The 15,910-nt window shown below is 37.0% G+C and overlaps 1 protein-coding gene and 1 long non-coding RNA gene across 2 annotated transcripts in view; one reads left to right on the top strand and one right to left on the bottom strand.

Moving 5' to 3' along the window:
- LOC145673927 (uncharacterized) overlaps positions 1-13,275 on the bottom strand; it is a 259,021-nt gene extending 245,746 nt beyond the window's left edge. The window contains exon 1 of the long non-coding RNA XR_014128867.1: positions 12,679-13,275. This is a non-coding gene — a long non-coding RNA (uncharacterized LOC145673927). The remainder of the gene's footprint in view (positions 1-12,678) is intronic.
- The window catches only part of LOC145673925 (uncharacterized), a 1,349,238-nt gene that overhangs the window by 570,270 nt on the left and 763,058 nt on the right, over positions 1-15,910 (top strand). The gene's annotated exons all lie outside the window — the stretch shown is intronic.

Genomic DNA, 15,910 nt, shown 5'->3' with positions numbered 1-15,910 from the left:
CTCTATAGCTCGAAGTTATATTCGCTGAACCTGTAGAACTTGAAAATGTGAAAGTTTCTTATATTAATTAAAATATTGTACATGTATTGTTTTGGAGGGTGGGATTTTATGTTTAGATATGAGCAAACACAATTACAGTAAACATAATCAACAATGACAATTACGTAAAATCATAGAGCTTTAGCTTCGAGTTATCGAGGTCATATCAACAGAAATTCCACTTATAGAGTAGAGACCTGCACAGGCCGGGCTCAGCCCGGCCCGGCCCGGCCCGCGGGCTGGGCTTGGGCGGGCCGAGTCTGTTATTTCTTTGGGCCGGGCCGGGCTTGGGCGGGCCGACACTGATTTCTCTTCAGGTCGGACCGGGCTGGGGCCGATTAATTGCAATTCTTTAATAATTATTGACTTTCGTTTAACGATAATTGGAATCAAGCCAAACGTCGAAGAAGTGTGCCCATGAAAAATGTTACAAAGAATGCAATATCTATTTACAGTTTGTGTTGCTTTGCGGCTCCACTTTCACTATAGAGGATTGCAGGCATTGCACGGTAAATTGAGCTCTGACCTTGACCTTCACTCAACCCAAAATATGACAAGAAGGGGTGGGAAAGTTTTGCCTGTCGCTAAAAAATGTCATCTTCACTTTATGCTAAAAATCAATTAAGTTAGATTTTTGTTACAGGAAATGGAATTTTTGTTTTTTCGATGACAGGCAAAGTCCTAGGAGGCAATGTACCACTCGGGAGGCAAGCGTCAGGTTGTGAACCAGAGTTTAGAAAATGTTTCTGAGGGTTAGGTCAAGTTTGATACTAAATTTTGAGAAAGATTGGGGCTCGAGCTAAATTTTTGTAAAAATTTATCGGGCCAAAATCTTTTAAAATTTATCGGGCCCGGACCGAAAATCTCCAAAATTTTCGGGACCGGGCTCGACCGGGCCTAGGTACATTCGGTCCGAAACATTCGGCCCGTGCATGTCACTATTATAGAGGTATACTTCCACTGGCAAAGGATCTCAGATACTAAAGTTCGAGTTACCATGGTTTTTTAAATCGTCGTATGAGAACCAAAGGAACGCAATTCCAAGAATGGAATCTTTGTTTGCTTGGAATATGAGCATAATTCTGAAAGCCCCAGTTAGTGTTATTTGAGCGTTATTGAAGTTGGCTTTGTCATTCACTTGTCTGCCATGCAATAATGTGTTTACCATCTTAATTATTAAAACATAATTTGTTAAAAAGAACTTTTTTCTCTCTCTCCTGTAAACCTACGGAAATGGAGTCACGTTCCTCTGGTTCTCATATGACGAAATGTGATTATGAAACCCTTAAAATTCGGCTTATCGAGGTTTTAGTTGTTAAACTTCGACTTATAAAATCTATTTTAACACCGAGTGTTACGGAGAGTTCAAGGGATTGTGAAACCATTCGAGTTATCGAGGTCCGACTGTAACGCAAATTTAGGTTATACGTCAGGTTGGTTGTATACCATTATAATCAAACTCCTTTACGTGGTGACACATGATACTTCTACTTGCTTTTTGACTATGAAAATACTTGGCTAATTTTGATGTACTGTAGGGGATACGGTGATTTGTGTGATGGTGCGATCACCTGGTGCAAAGCTACTGGTTTTAATTCAAATTCATGTGAAGTTAGTGACGAACAACATTAAATCCATAGATTTTCTCAAGATTCTCCCAGTTTTCTCCACTACCCTCATACCACAAAATTGTTCCATTATCATACATTCGTATTTATTATCGGTCTCGTTTCGCCTAAGGAACGTTGAACTACACATTTAATTTCATTATGGTAAATCTCAGTTTATGATAGGTTGTAACGTGCATAGCATGATTTATTTGCTCTTAATTGAAAAAAACTATCGTCGCACGTTTGAACCAGCTGGGTGCTTAGAACCAGGGAACAGACAGCATACTTCTATCCACCCTTAAACAGTGTTTGTAAGTTGTTCCAATATTCGGAACGTAAAAGAGGGGAAACGGCAGAATTAACGATATGTACTCCACAAGACTATCAAAAACTCTACAAATGTCCTTTAAAAAGATAAATATTCTGGAGAATTTCTTTCCAAGCAATTAAAGCGAGTGCATAAAAGTTGGAAAACAGCTCCAACGAACAGTTCAGCCTCTCCAAAGAAAGCCTTTTTCTCGCTTCGGCTCGATAGCGTTGTCCTTTGTGAAGGTCACTACAGAACGAACACTTCTCAAGTCTCGTCGATCGTTAGGAAAAAACGGTTCCCTGGATGGCTGGTTGGAGCACGAATGCCAGACGAACAAACCCCCACTGAAAATCAATACGACTCGCCGCGTGGAGATGGGGCACACAGTGTTGCCAAATGTTCCAACACGTTTTCATGGCAATGCACCGGGCTGAATCAGTTCAGGCTGGATATTTCTGGAGCTCGAACTCAAGCCAGTCACATATAATAATTATTTCGTCTTTTATATGTAACCATGAATATTGGAAAATTCCAAACCAAGACTTCTATGTTTTCCTGATATTACGGTGTTGGGACTACCATGTAATGTATTTAAATCGATATAAATAAATGTAAACGTTCTATTTGTTCATTCAAGTGCTTTGCCTTACTTTCTTTGGATTATATAATGACTATGTGGTAGCTGAAACAATCACTACATTTTTTTTTCAGGAATTTTCCCAGCCTCCACGTGTGATCATTATATTCCATATATTAATATTTCTATGGAGATTGTGGAAAACGCGGTGACTCACTACTAGAGTCCTCACATCTGATGTCAGGAGCAGGGGCGTCATTTCAGACTTCGCTTGAGGGGGGGGGGGAGTGGTAAGAGCACCATGGACATAAGACTTAGACGTTTTGTACTAGTATATTAGTAGACAATGAATTAAAGTATATGTATTCCTCACTCTTTGGGGGGGGGGGATTGCCCCCTCCTGCCCCATTAACTGACGCCCCTGGTTAGGAGCTCTTGATTCAAATCCATGCAATGTGAGTTTGTGGTGGACAACAACGTGTACGCAGTTTTCTCGGGGTTCTATTTTGTCCCACATTGTCATTCCGTCTTCTATACTCGTTCACTTTCATCAAATCATCTTTCTCTGTTACCCCAAACAGTATAATGTGAGACTTTAAACTAGAAATTTCATTTCATAACTTCTTATCTGAACATTTGGATGTTAACAAAATATCGCAAAATTACCCTGTCACGTGTTAGAAGCATTTTGGGAATATAGCTAAGCCTAGATGCATGTTTACTGTATTTCAGGATAATGCTTAAAATGTTAATAGCATTTTAAAAATTTCATACTTCCAGACATGTAGTATGCAGTATGTATGGAGTTTGCTTCAGTGGCGGCGCTAGGCTTGTAATAGTAGAGAGCAAGAGGGGAAGCAAAAGAAAATGGGGGAGGCGAGGGAACCACACTTGTTTTGCTTTATTTTTATTTTTATTATTATTATTATTATTATTATTATTATTATTTTTATTATTATTATTATTATTATTATTATTATTATTATTATTATTATTAAATATTATTATTATTATTATTATTATTATTATTATTATTATTATTATTATTATTATTATTATTAACTAACTAACTAACTAACTCTATGGCCTATGGAACCCGGAGGTTCAATGCCGCGTTCACAAAAGCTCTCCACTGACTTCTATCCTTAGCTAACTGCATCCAGTTTCTACTTTGTATTCCAATCTCTGCGAGATCCATCTTAATATTGTCCTCCCATCTGCGCCTAGGTCTTCCTAATGGTCGTTTTCCGATTGGTCTTCCAGTCAAGACTTTGAAAGCGTTTCTACTTTCTTCCATTCTAGCTACATGACCCGCCCACCTAAGCCTCCTTGACTTGACGACCCTAACAATGTTGGGTAAACCATATAAATTATGTAGTTCCTCGTTATGAAGTTTCCGCCATTCCCCATTCCCGTTCCTCTTGGGTCCGAATATTCGTCTCAGGTCTCGTCTCAGATTATTATTATTATTATTATTATTATTATTATTATTATTATTATTATTATTATTATTATTATTTAATTCTGAGCTTCTACCAATCCAATTTATTTCTGACTGCACAGCTTTATGCTTGTGGGTAGCAAATGAACATCGGCTCGTTTCTGGACACACTTTCGTGTAAGCACAACACAGGAACATAAATTTACAATAAATATTTGAAGAAGCATATCCCACAAGTATAGTAAAGTGAATTTAAATGTTAGAAGCGCGTATGTCTACAGCCTACACGCTATAAAAATGGAGTCATGTCCAAAACGATTGTCGCATGTCTGTAAATATGTTGTTGTAGAAATATAATTTGATAACTAATTCGCCCTTTATTTCTTATAATGTTAGTATGTGTATAATCGGCAAAGAATGTATGTGGTAAATTTCATGTCAAAAGACCAGTAAATAAGAACGGAAAAACCTTTCTTGGCCATTTAGCGACTCTAATGCTCGTATTTATAATTCTTTTCCTATGAAATTTACCATAAATATAGGTTTCTCGATCATACACATAGTAATAGTACAGTATTAACTTTAAAACATACATATATGGCTGCAGTTTATCATTAGAAGGAACTACAAAGAAATCGTAAAATGTTCAAAGTAAAACACGGAAACATGGAAACAGTCAGTGGTTAGCCATACTCAGAAGAGCTTCGTTAATTCGGAATCAGTACCATCATCAAAGAATGCGTTAATGACCAAAGGTAGCTTCTATATCTGTAAACATGTCAATGAACAACAAAGATTTCAATGTCGTATAGATTTTAGTGGCAAATTCTACAGCACCAGTTTGTAATCACGAGTTTATCGGTTGTACATAGAGAAATGGGGGGTCGAAGGAGGGGCGAGAAAAAATATTGGATGGAGGTCGTCCCTCTTCGTCCCTTGTATCGCCGCCACTGCTTTAGATGTACAACATATCATAAGTATTTGGAGAGAAAATAATGCCTGAGATAATTACAAACGACTTGAATATTGGTTGCTTGAGAATACAACAGACAATAAAGTGCCCAAATACCCTTAAACAAAGGAAAAGTACTTACTTTACTTATGAAGGCATAGAACCTTTACTGTATATGAAAATGAAAATTAATGAATACACACTGTACAGTAATTTACATGATAAGACAGAGCTCAGAAAAATACTTCATCAAGGCATAAACGGGTCTACAGCCGGGGTTTTTACGCCCTGCCAGTGTGCTGCCGAGTTATCCACACAGTTTGGGCTATCGAGTGCCGAGTTTTAGGGACTCTAGTGTATAACAATTATATTATTCCAAGCAGATGAAAGAAAACTGTGTTATACACTGACCAGTCATATCATTATGACCACCCGCTACCTTTTGAATGATGTTGATCTGACGTAATAGTTACGGGTCGCAGTAAAACCACTCACTACATAGTGATAGAGATCTCAGTCGATCAATCAATCTGATTTTTGTGCATTGAATGGGAAAGGTCCGTTGGCTTGATTGTGATGGCCAGAACTGGGAACGAGAATCTCGGAAACAGCGCGACTTGTCAAGTATTCGCGAACTGCCATGTTTAGTGTCTTCCAAAGTTGGGAACGGATGGTGAAATCATCACCAAATGACACAGTTTGAAGCCTCATTAAAGATGTCTGACGTCGTAAGGTGTCGAGGTTTCAAGAGTAGAAACAGACAACAATTAACATCAGAATGCACAAAGCATGAGTATGTCTGAGCACACAGTTCACCGTTGAGCCTTTGCAGCCGACGTGCCACATGTGTACTAATGTTAACCGTAGGACTAGAATGCGCATTACCCATCGTAATTGGACTGCCGAGTAATGGCATAACGCTTCATGATCAGAAGAATCACGATACTGCCTTCATCACATCGATGGTCGGGTCAGAATTCTTCGTTTTCTAGGGGAACAGTTGCGCTAGACAAGCACAGGAAGACGATGACAGGCCAGTGTTGACTTCGGTATGATTTAGAGAACCTTCACATTGTCATACATGGGTTTAGTACTTCGTGTGGAGGACACCTTAATGACACTTAGCTAGGAGTGGATTAACCATTAAGTAAATTAAGCACGTGCTTAGGGCATCAACGGAAGGGAGCGTCACATAAATATTCCATAGGTCAATTTATCACAACCCATGGACCATATGGTGCAATTCCGGAATAGGTGCAGTTGAATCAGAATCCGCAAAAGAGACCACTACATTAAGCGAAAAAAAAATACATATGCATATATACAATAATAACAAGAGCATTCAGAGAGTGCAGAATTCCGCTAAGAACCGTGAAATTGTAAGAAAAAAATCCCCAACATAGTCTAAATAAAATTAGAGGAAACGTTGTATGCGGTCTGTAAAATGTCTATACTTTCTGTACAATGCCAGTAGTGCAAGAAACACAACAAACATAATTCGTCGAAAACATAACCTCTTTGGAAATAATAATAATAATAATAATAATAATAATAATAATAATAATAATAATAATAATAATAGTAATAATAATAATAATAATAATAATAATAATAATAATAATAATAATAATAATAATAATAATAGATAATATTAATGATTGAAGATGTGATCAAATACTTTGTAATTTAAAAAAAATACGAACAAAAAATTGTCAAGTATAAATAGAGTGAAAGTATAGAAAAATAACCATTACTTTCCATGTTGCTGTGAGTTTTGTATAATTTTGATTTATTTTCTTTTTCTTTGTTCTTTTTGTTTTTGTTTTATGATTTATTATTGTTTATATTTTCACTTGTATGTATATGGGGGCACAAAAATCTTTTATGCACGTGGGGTCTCTGAGGTTCTTAATCCAGCCCTGCTCTTAGTTATCGGTAACTCATTGCTGATCATGCATACTCATTCATGTGGACCATATTTCCATGTGGCAATGTCGTCTTTCACGAGCACAACGCTCGATGTAAGAAGGCCAACGTTATGCTGCAATGGGCCGCAAGCTCACCTGATCTTAACCTGTTGAACACTTTTGATAAGTCATTAACTCGTCACCCCTAAACTCATTGCCCCTTAACCTCCCTTTTCAAAAACACCTCTTTTGTGTGTTTTTTAAAATTTCTTCCTCAAGTAGACAGTAGTGTGAAAAGACACCGAGTCTTGGCAAGCATGTAGGAAAGGTAACAAATAAATATGTATAACAATATAAAATTTATTTAATTATGAAAAATAGAAAATAAAATAAAATATTTTTAAAACCGTACTTTCAAAAAAAAACGAATTTACTAAAACGTAAAAAATAGAAATATATTCTCAAGAAAATTACTTTTAAAGAATTTTCTGTTTTTGCATGACTAAAATGAATCAATTTATAAATTCTTCAATTTTCAAGCAACAATACATGTAAGTGTTCCCTTACTGTACCTTAATTTGCAGTGATAAAGAAGAATTTTATAATAGTAACATTATACTTTAATATTACGTCACATTTGAAGAATTTATCGGGTGATTGATTGCATATAATAGCGCTCCTCATGTTTTTCTGTTTAGTCATCCTTAAGTAGATTTTCTAAAAGTAATTTTCTTGCAAAGGGAATTATTTGTTATATTTCAGTGATATATATATATATATATATATATATATATATATATATATATATATATATATATATATATATATATATATATAAAGCATCTTAAACAAACTTTCCACATAACCTGTCGTGGCTGAGACGCTAAAAATCACTGCAATTTCTCGGATGACATAGCACGGTAATTGTATTAGCAGTTACTTGTAAGAGTTGATCGATTAGACATAATTTGAGTTTAGCACCCCTTTCAGCAGCGAGGCTATATGAAATGTTAACCTACATCTGAACTTATAACGGAAACGACATGAGCTCCTACTGGGACTCGAATCAGGATTTTCTGCGCCAAAGAGGATTACGCTATAGAGGTCTGTACGGGCTCCGGCCGAGCCGGCAGGCTTAGGTCCGGACTCGCTACGGGCATATAATTTGAAGTACTCACCAACTCTCGCTATAAAAATTGTTGCGGGAGTACCGCAAGATTCTTAAACATATATTTTTTGGATAGCGCACATATTAGTTCCTAAGTGAAGTCTTGACCCGACTACGGTAGGTCCTATGGTATTGGAGCTATGGATCTTTAATATTCATTTTTCCATGTTTTCGGCAGCCTACAACTCCGAAAGGAAGCATGTGTGCAGCCAGGTTTGTCTATATATTTTGTCTTTTCTTAGTGTCAGGATTCACCTCCCAAAGTGGTCGGTGTTGTTTTGAGACACTGTATAACGTTCACATACGTATCAAGGTTCCATTTGCGTAAAAAAATGTTGCCATGATTTCTGCTGTGACCCTCGTACAATACAACAATAGACTTATTTATTGTTGCTAACGATAGAGAAGGTTGTTTCGTAAAAGTCTATAGACAATGCCACGGTTATGTGCTACGTGAAAGTTACGTGCAAATTCGTTGTTGACTAAAATATGTCTAACTGAAAGCATGCACCGCATGGGCAAAGAAAGCACTTTGTTGCACAGATTCGTTTACTAAATCTAACTCATCGGTTTTGTTCTGTGAAACAATTCGTAGTTGCATTGTTTTCCAAGGCAGAGAATGAAAATTCATTATGATCTACGTGACTCACCCTATATAGCACAACAACTTGGGAAGCTGATTGAGTATAAATTCAATGTAAATTACGTGTTAGTGAAGGCCATGTGGGTTACATTGTTTTGTTTTTCTCATTGGAATTTGTGAAGCCGCCTTGACGTGGAATTGCAGATGTTATCGTTGAGAGTCAAGGTCAACCAATGCGTGCCACTTAGTTGGGGAAATATCAATTCCACGTCGTCTGCAACAAAATCCATTCCAGTCTTACGGCAGAGTACTTAATGAGAATAAAACAGTTCCGTGCATTAAAATTAAACATGTTGTAGTTGAGAATATAGAAACGATATAAATATTCCGTATAGGGTTACTCAAGTTCGAGGGAAGGATATGATTACTTACTGCTCAGCACATTATTGATATATATATATATATATATATATATATATATATATATATATATATATATATATATATACAGGATGTTTCAAAACAACACCGACAACGTTTGGGAGGTGATTCCTGATACCAAGATAAGACGAAAAGTATAGACCAACCTGGGTGCACAAATGCTTCTTTTCGGAGGTATAAGCTGCCGAAAACATGAAAAAATGAACTTTAAAAGCCGATAGCTCCGAAACTCTGGGACGTACCGTAGTCGGGTCAAGACTTCAGTTACGAACTATATGTGCCCTAACCAAATATTCACGTTTCATAATCCTGCGGTACTTCCGCAACAGTTTTTTATAGAGATAGTTTGTGAGTACAGTACTTCCAGTTAAATGTTCGTAGCCAAACTCCCTCTATAAAAATTGTTGCAGAAGTATCGCAGGATTCTGAAATTTGAATATTTGGATAGGGCACATACCGGTACTAGTTCCTAAGTGAAGTCTTTATGGCGACTACGGTAGGTTTCATAGTTTTGGACCTATGGACCTTTAAAGTTCATTTGTGCATGTTTTCGGCAGGCTATAACTCCAAAAGGAAGCACTTGTGCACCCAAGTTTATATATATATACAGGAGCGGATCCAGGATATGATCAAGGGAGGGGCTAAACAATATTTTGCCGTTTTATCCAGTGTAAAGCAGGACTGAAGCCCATTTTATCCAGTGTATACCTGAGCGTCAAGGGGGGCTATAGCCCCTATAGCCCCCCTTAGATCCGCCAATATATATATATATATATATATATATATATATAACTGTACTGTTTCAATTACATTATTTCAAAATAGGACAAGAGCTGGTATCATATTTACATTTGAACATTAATATCTTTGTTTTTTATAGTAACAATATATTGTGGTGATTTAGCTGCAACTTAAATTATACAAGGTGTATCAGAAAGGACTTCACAATTTTGAAAACTCATATTGATTTATTTATTTAGTTTACATACATGGTTTTGGTGTCATTTGTAGAAAATACATCAAGCTTTTTTTAAAACCTTATACCTAAAGATGTTCAATGTGGCTTCCATTGGTGATGCGAAACACATCCCGCCGGAAGACGATGAGCAATTCTATGAGTGTCTTTTAATTCTTGCACCACTTGCAATTGTTTATGGTTTGAGATGAACCGTTTTCTCAACACACGCCGAACTATCGTGCGTGGGACGCCCAGTTGTCGAGAAGCATGCCGGGTTGATTTTGTAGGACTGTTCACAAAGATTTGTCTCACTTGCTCTACAACGTCTTCAAACGTACGGGGACGACCTGAAGATTTGTTGTATCTTACGGAACATCCAGTTTCAATAAAAACACTTATGACACTCATAAATAGTAGGCCTACTGGGAGGATCTTTGCCATACTTGTACGAAAATTACGTTGCACACACAATTGTCACAGACTTGGATTCTTCAAACCAAAACACACAACTCGCACGCTCAGGGGACAGTAAAGGCAGCCATCTTTGCTGCAACTGCCGCTAGCACTTGCGGTGACTTGTTTCTGAACTAGTGTACTACGTGAGTCAAAACTTGATGTATTTTGCTACAAAACACCAAAACCATGAAATGAATTGAAATGAAATCTTTGAGTTTTACGTCCCATGGTTATGCCGGTTAGGCTAAAGGAGACTGTGATGATGAGTAATGAATAAAATGGTGGAATGAAGAAAGTGGGAGGAAACGGGAGAACCCCGAGAAAACCCACGCACAATGTGTTTGTCCACCACAAAGTTCACTTGGCAGGGGCTGGGATCAAACCCGGGACCCCAAGCACTAGAGGTGAACGCTCTACCACTGAGCCACCGCGTCCCCACACCAAAACCATGTATGTAAGATAAGTGAATAAATTAATATGAGTTTAAAAGTTATAAAGTCCTTCTTGATACTCACTGTATTGTTTCAATTTCATTATTTGAAAATGGATAGTAATGATGATATTACTGCAAGAACAAGGGCCTACCCGGCGTAACTACACTAGAATTATTTAATGCAAAACGGGTTTCAGTCACCAAAGTGGCGAAATTGAGTTAACATCAGATTCTTGTTCCTATTAGGTACACCTGTTTCTATGCATAAAGAGCTTCAGTTTCATTGGTCTAACGTTTTATAAAGAGATGTCGACTTCGATTGTTCTAGGCAGCATGGGTTTGATTCAGTGAATGAAGCCCTTTCTCCATGGAGAATTATATTTTTATATATATTTTAGTGGCAATAGCTATTGATTTCGTCCCATTCGGTTGGTAGACCTGCAACGTCTGGAACCTCGAAAAAAATGTCTTAATATACAGTTTTGTATTAACAAAAGAGCAAAATATAATAACTAAATAAAATTACTTGCATACAGAGCTTCGTCTATAATTTACATGCAAGAAGGGCTTCAGCTAGGGTTGCCAACTGGCCGGTTTTTCACCGGCCTGGCCGGAAATATTGCTGTTATTTTGATGAAAGCCGGTGACCGGTACAAACTTCTTACCAGTTCCTTTATGACCGTTTTCTTTTTTAAATTTGTATCTAGTTCGAAGTATAGATTTGAAAAGTAACTTTTATTCCGTAAATCCAAAACTGTCACCTTTCACCACCTATCAACGATTAATATATTTTGTTCATCAGTTTATATAATTTCAGATTGATGACGGCAACTGTATCGGGGAAAATTTGAAATTTACTTCTAAGGAATTTTATATATTTATTGAGAGTGACAAAAGACTTCGTAAAGCAATTTCCTGTAGTTGAAGTATAAGTTCAAAGAATAAATTTCATTTTCCAAATCCAAAATTGTCTCGTAAAGATTAAACTACTTTTGTTAGTCTGTTTCGATAATTTTAAAGAAGTGTCAGTTACTGGTAAATACAATAACATGATCAATCCCGATTTCAGTTTCTCATTTATAGTACAATGTATCTATTAAGCTTATTAGTGAATGTACTAAGGATATGCAGAATACAGGTGCTAATGCATTTTTTCACGCTAGTACATTTCCTTCCCATAGATGTGTCCGAACAGAGATACTTCACACTTAGACCTATATCATAAGAAATTTAGAGGGGTGCCGGTTTTTTAAATTTTCCAGAGTTGGCAACCCTAACTTCAGCCCACAGGGGAAACCATTTTTTTTTTTTACTATGGCAATGAGCATAAAAAATGGTTTCCCTATACAGCAATCGATTAATGTAATTTTCTATCTACACAAAAGAAAAAAAAAATCATTTTGATTTTATAATTTCAAAACTGCAATATTTTTCTTATTTTTCTCAAAACTAAGTTTCTTTGACTGAAGCCCTTTTTGCATTAACTGATTCATTTAAAGTTGAGCATTAATGTTTGTGTGACCGCATACGTTGGCGAATGAACTAAAAAAAGGAAGAAGAAAAACAAAGAAAAAAAGAGACTTTTAAATGTAAATAATTACGGCTTTTAATTAAGCACGATTTAAGCAGGCCGAGGTGGTTCAAGTAGTAAGGCCAAACTCAACAAAGGCTTGTTTTGGAAAATTACACTTAAGCTTTCTTCATACGTAAGTGTGAATCTAACAAACCATTCCTCTATCAAATAGTTATCATTCATTGTTGTTATTGTGAAAAAGAATAGCAAACTCTACATAATTTACTTACGTGCAAGTGTGATTGCTGTCACGTACTTTGGATGAATAAAGAAAATGATCCGTTGTAGAATTTGCCTTTACTAGTTGAACACCTTATATAATGCTAATTTCTATCTAAGTACGCAATATGATGCAAGACTTGCTCTAGTAGTACTCTGTACTCTAGAAGTCTACTGTAGTAAATTTTACCAGTAAACGCAGAATGTTTGTAACCTTTCGACCTTGAAGAAACAAGTATATTCATCCTGTAACGGAAATAGGTTACGAGTGAAGAAGCCTGTGACATTCAGAAAGCCAGCAGGAGCGTACGTCGCCAACAAATCCCAAATGACTCATGTTTCTGCTGAAGTATTTACACTTCGCCAGAAGTTCATTAGTGAATGCGTCACAGATTTTGGACAAGGAAGGAAGCCATTTCTGCGGTGCGATAGAAGTCACCAGCAGAGAAGTAGGTGGAAGAACGGTAAATTACGCTGCCAGTTCCCCTGAGAGTTCGAGTTTTTGCCTCTGTGTTCGAGGAGTTTCTTCCCGGGAAATTAACGAAATTCTCACAGACCTTCACTACTGGTATCTGTAAATTCGAGATTTCAGTTAGTGTTGCAGTAATAGTTAGAGAGCTCACAATACATATACATTCCAGCAAAAAAAAAAAAAAAAAAAAAAAAGATACTCTTGTATTTCGAAAATTGTACTCAGTACATCATTCATTGAAGGACGATACTGAGAGACCCACCTTAGGCAAATGTGCGTTTCATAATATTAGAGATATGGTGATGTTTCAAACATGCTTCCTTAAAATATAAATACTATTTTTACTAAATACTAAAAAGTAAACAATGTCTTTTGAAATTACTTTAAAAATGCATTTATACGTGACTAAAAAGACAAGCGTGATTATCACTTTCATATGCAATCAATTTATAAGCATGTGAGAGTGTTCCATATGCAGTTCGTCTTAGTCTTACATACAGGGTGGCCATATAGTACCGTTATCCCTTCATAAATGCTAATGTACGTTTTACCGTGATCGGATCGGATACGGACCGAAGAATGGAGGCATGTGGAGCACTCCTTCAGATGTTCGATACCATACTAAAACGCGGCCAATTGATCTTTACCGATGATCCAAGGACAAGGACAATCCACACTTTCTGGAGTAGTTGGATCAGAATCCCCCGCATGTGATGATATGGGGAGGCGTGGACAACAGACACGTGTTTCGGTCGTTCTTTTTCGACGGTGTTGTCCAAGGGTCAACCACCAGCGATACCTGGACGTGTTGCAGAACTGGTTTGTTCCTCTCATCACTATTATGCCCTCGCAATACGCCATACCTTACGGAAGTCTTTCTTGGGCGTTGGATTGGAAATTTACCAAAACGCTTTCACTCAGGTTACACCTGCAATTCTCTGCAAAATGTCGCACGGAACCGGGCGGCGTATTACCCTTTGTCATGAGAATGACGGTCGATATAGTGATCCTTTTGACAGTTAGTGCCCGGCTATTTGTAGCGTTTGCAAAGCGTTTTTATTGCTCATGCGTACGCTTGGAATATGCCGACCATATATTTAAATGTGGATGGCTAATCACAGTGCACTGGAAACGCGAAAGCAATGAAAACGCGAAGAAAACGTCAGATCGAGCGTATTTGGTGAGTTTCGGAACAATAGACCGCCTGCTGTTTCAGTCTGTGATTTTTGAGAATGCGTTTTCGAACCGTTACCTCCAGAGCGAACACGACCTAGGTGGCTACTCGGTAATTTTACTTTCGCCAGAGTTATAAATCATACTGGGAGCTAATCAGGGTTTCCGTTTTTTTTTTTTTTTTTTGCCAGGTCCAGGTCTATAATAGCATAGTTCCAATACTCTGCTCAAAGCATCTTCCAAGCAGCTGTTTCTTGCTAAAATCCCCTTGCCTGGCAACACGTCTTTCCTTTTTTTCCCTTCCTTCAGACATTTTTTAAACAGCAGGCGGTCTATTGTTCCGAAACGCAACAAATACGCTCGAGCTACGTTTTCTCTGCGTTTTTATTGTTTTCGCGTTTGCAGCGCATTATGGTTAGCCATCCACGTTTAAATACATGGTCAGCGTATTCCAAGCGTATGTATGAGCAATAAAAATGCTTTGCGAATGTTTCAAATAGCCGCCTACTAAAAGACGTCTAAAGGAAGGGAAAAAGGTAAGACGTATTGCCAGGCAAGGGGATTTTAACAAGAAACAGTTGCTTGGAAGATATTTTGTGCAGAGTATTGGAACTTTGCTATTATAGACCTGCACCTGGCAAAAAAGACCTGGAAACCCTGACTGGCGCACAGTATAATTTAAAACTTTGGCGAAAGTAAAATTATCTAGTAGCCACCTAGGCCGTGTTCGCTGCGGGGGGTAACGCTTCGAAAACGCATTCTTAATTAGCCACAGACTTAATGTTTCCTATCTCAATAAAACTTCTGGAAAGCATTGTTGTTCATGTCATTCAGTTCTTTTCGTGTATTTATTTAAGTATGTTTAATGCCTTATGTTACTTTTATTTTCAGGGGTAAAGGGACTTTGTGGATACCCTGACACATTTTTAAAGGAATTTTGTTATATATATATATATATATATATATATATATATATATATATATATATATATATATATATATATAAATTTTTCGTACGATTTCTTTTATTTACAATGTAGTACGATTTATTTATTTAAAGAAAGTATTATTTTAGGAGCAAAGCTCCTCTTTACTCGATTTAGGCGTTCGTTTCTCCGGATTCTCCTCCGAAATGCCTGAACCATTCTTTACCAAGTTTGACATGGTGATTCGAGAGCGTGCGCTGAGTGTCGTAATATCCCGATTGGACATATCATTAAGGAATAATCACTGAAAAACAGGATACCTACAGACTTAACATTGAAAAAGCATTTGACGCGAATTCTCATTGTAAACAATGGAAAATAGAATTTTCAGCATTAGAAATAGGGCGAAGCCCTTATTTTTTGTTCTGCAAACCCAAATTTTCAAAGCCATTGTGCTTTTCGCTGATATGCCAAGTTCAACTATTTGCATGTCGTGTTCGTTCACGAGAATAATTGATGCTGTAAAAAAATTATATGAATAATCAATAAAGGTCGATCGCTTAGCTCCAAATTAGCAATTAATTCATACCTAGTTTATTTATTTACTTGTTGTTGTAAGATGCTCTCACACATTCAATCAGTTCTTGAAACCAATCGTATTTCCACAACGTG

Source organism: Thermobia domestica, chromosome 17 (assembly GCF_964235325.1).
Source record: "Thermobia domestica chromosome 17, izTheDome1.hap1.1, whole genome shotgun sequence".
NCBI lineage: Eukaryota > Metazoa > Arthropoda > Insecta > Zygentoma > Lepismatidae > Thermobia > Thermobia domestica.
Note: the sequence above shows the minus strand (reverse complement) of the source record. Positions and strands in the feature narration are given on the sequence as shown.